Raw genomic sequence first — 3,565 nt, 5'->3', positions numbered from 1 at the left:
ACTTACAGCGACCCTATAGGCCAGCGGTTCTCCACCTTCCTCAGGCCGTGACCCCTCCATACAGGTCCTCGTGTAGTGACCCCCAACCATCAAATGATTTTCGTTTCTATGTGATTTTGCTACTGTTATGACTTGGGCGACCCCCAAAGGGGTCGCAACCCACAGGTTGAGAACCAGTGCTATAGGACATAGTAAATGTGCCATTGTGGGTTTCCAACACAGCCAGTCTTTATTGGAGTAGAAAGCTTCATCTTTCTCCAGAGGTGCGGCAGCTGATGGGTTTGAGCTAATGACCTTGTGATTAGCAGTCCAACGCATAACCCATTCCGCTACCAGGGCTCCTTGATAACCGCCATGTAACCTAGCAGTTCCTTACCTACGTATATACCTCTAAGACTTGAAAGGAGGGACTCGGAGACTTGTGCGCCAGTGTTCATTGCAACACCATTCACAGTAGCCAAAGGGGGGAAACAACCTAAACAAAACCTGACGCATACGTACACTGGAATACTACTATCTCGGCCTGGAGGAGAAAGGAAATCCTCATACATATGGATGCATGGAGCTTGAAGACACATGCCAGGTGAAATACATCAACCCCAAGAGACACATAAAATCACTTATCTAAGAAGAAAAAAACAAACCAAGCCCACTGCTGTCAAGTCTATTCCAGCTCACAGAAACTGTAAGTCAGAGTAGGTGCCCAACAAGTACGAGTTGTCACATCTGGCACCCACTCTGTACCAGGCACATGTACTGCCTCGTGGAGTCCTCACAACAGCCCTTTTAAGTGGGCCCGCTTAACCTTAGGAGCCGTAGAGTTGATTCTGACTCATAGCGACCCCATATGCCTGAGTCAAATTGCCACCCAAGGTTGTCTAGGCTGAAAACCGTGTGGGGAGCAGACTGCCATACCCAGCTCTCTCTGAGCAGCTTGGGTATTTGCATTGCCAACTTTTTGGTTAGTGGCCAAGTGCTTAAGTACTGTGCTACCAGCTAAGGAAGAAATCGAGGCTCAGAGAGATTCTGAGATGCCCCAGGTCACACAGGAACTTCGCACACTGTGTGGGCTATCGTGAAAACTCTCTCAACGATAGCTATTATGATTGTTATGACTATTATTCATCCAAAGAAATGGCTGGGCAGCAGCAGGCTCTGAGGGACAGACTCCCCTGAGCCTCTGAGACTTTATGGCAGCCTCGTCAACGGCCTAGGCCCTAACTTCCCAGGTTCCTCCTTGAAGAGTTGGAAAGGTGGCTTCTTGGGTGGTGGGGAAAATGATGCCGAGCTTGTTTTTGGCTCCTTCTCGGTTCCCACAAATGTCCTTAGCATTTTCCATTTTCTGAGCACTTTTGTGAAACAGCTCTGATGTGGTTGACAGTATTTGTAGTGGGAGCCAAGTCAAGCTTTCCTCGGGAGGAAAGCCGGAGCCTGCAAGGGTCTCATCTGTCCCTGCAGCCCGCAGCCTCCGGTGCGCGTGGCCTTCAGGCTCAGGCCTTCCTGGCAGGCGGTGGCCAGCACGGTGAGCTCAGTGGCCTTGGGCTCGGAGGGGGCTTTTTGCTGCGGAGGGCAGGGCCGCAGCCACCCAGCCGCTGCCATGTGATAGTGTTCGTGGGGTCGGAATGCTGTGGCCTGCTCAAGCTGATTTCCCTTTCCCTGTTGTCGTCAGCTTTTCTCTCCAGGACCTTGGCGGAACTTTTAAACTGCACAGCACTGGCATGCTGGGAATCCCCACAGCCTCCCTGTGAGGGGTAGAGTAGTCCCATTTGCTATGTCTAGAAAAGGCAATGGCGGCTCCCATGGCTTCCACAGGCTGGGATCATTATGACTAACGCTGCTTTTTACCTTTCCTGGGTTTTTACCATGTTTCAAAAACAAAGTGACTGGGCTCGGGAAAACTCTGACCAATGTGTTTGTGAGCGAGCTGGTCTCCTAGGGAGGCAGGTGGTGGGCGGGCCAGCATTCCTCTGGGGGCCAAACCGAAGCAAACAAGTTTATTCTGCCTCCCTGCCGACCTTCAGGGAGGTCTCCCCACAGCCCAGTGACCCCTCCCAGCCCTAAGAGCCCCAGGGATAGCGGCCAAGGGGAGTGGTTTTCTTGCATTGGCGTATGTGGCCCAGGCAGTAGCTGTTCATTCCTGTAATTATTCAGTGCCTGCTATGTGCACATCTGTAACGCTACCAAGCCCATTCCCAACCATTTGTCCCCAGGGATGAGGACCAGCCAGGACCCTGGGTCAACGCCAAGTGTTTGGAAGTGGGACAAGTGGTGATGCAACAGTAGATCATCGAGTGAATGAAAGCACTATTGCTGTCTTTCAGCGGGGCTTCTGCTCATTTCATTCATGCAATAATCCATTCATGGATGTTTACCACCACCACCACCACCACCACCGGATTCCAACGCGTGGGGACCCCGTAGGAGTCAGGAGAACTGTGCTCCAGAGGGCTTTCAGTGGCTGGGAACTTTGGGAAATAGATTGCCAGGTCTTCCAAAGTGTCTCTGGGTGAACTCAAGCCTACAGCCTGTCAGTGAGCAGCCAAGAGCACTCACAGTTTGCCCCACTCAGGGACTCCGGAGTGGAACACAATCAGGGCCATTCAAACAGATGGTCTAAGGCCACTTTTCCACAGCAGACTTGAGTGGTTGTCGCGGCCCCTGTATGCCTGGAAGCCTCAAAGGAAGAAGAGGTCAAAAAGTAGGACTACAAAATCATAGAAACCTTCCATTACTCACACAAAAAGATTAAAATGGGGAGCTATTCTTTCTCAATGTCTCCTCCACCTCGGTCTAGACCAGCGGTTCTCAACCTGTGGGTTGTGACCCTTTTGGAGGTCGCACGACCCCTTCACAGGGGTCACTTGATTCCTAACAGTAGCAAAATGACAGTGATGAAGTAGCAACGGAAACAATTTGATGGTTGGAGTTCACCACCACATGAGGAACTGTTTGAAAGGGTCACGACATGAGGAAGGTTGAGAACCACTGGTCTAGACATTTCTGAAAGGGGCGCTTCCACCTCTCCGACCCTCCCCTGGAGAACTCAGCACTATTCTATCGAAACCAAACCAAAACGTCATGTCGCCATCCTTGAGGGATGCCAGTCCTGTCCCTTGTCAATGTTCTTTGAGTTTTAGGAACAAATAGAAGTTTGAAGGGGTAAGATGAAGGCTGTTGGGTGGTTGGTGTAAACTTCCCCAACAACATTCTCCGACAGCCAGTGCTACTCTCAAAGAATGAGCTGGTGTATTGTCGTGCTAGAAAAGAAATCCTCAGGTCAATGTTCTGGACTTCTCCCTCAATGATGTAGTTTTTCTTTTTTAGTTGTTTTGTTTAATATATGTTTTTATTATTTTTTTATTTAATTATTTTATTGGGGGCTTGCACAACTCTTATCACAATCCATACATCCATCCATTGTGTCAAACACATTTGTATATTTGTTGCCATCATCATTCTCAAAACATTTGCCTTCTACTTGAGCCCTTGGTATCAGCTCCTCATTTTTTCTCCTCCCTCCCCACTCCCCCTTCCCTCATGAACCCTTGATAATTTATAAATTATT

This window comes from Echinops telfairi, unplaced genomic scaffold (assembly GCF_000313985.2).
Source record: "Echinops telfairi isolate 266 unplaced genomic scaffold, ASM31398v2 ScPeMD7_20;HRSCAF=75, whole genome shotgun sequence".
In the NCBI taxonomy this organism is placed as follows: Eukaryota; Metazoa; Chordata; class Mammalia; order Afrosoricida; family Tenrecidae; genus Echinops; species Echinops telfairi.
Note: the sequence above shows the minus strand (reverse complement) of the source record.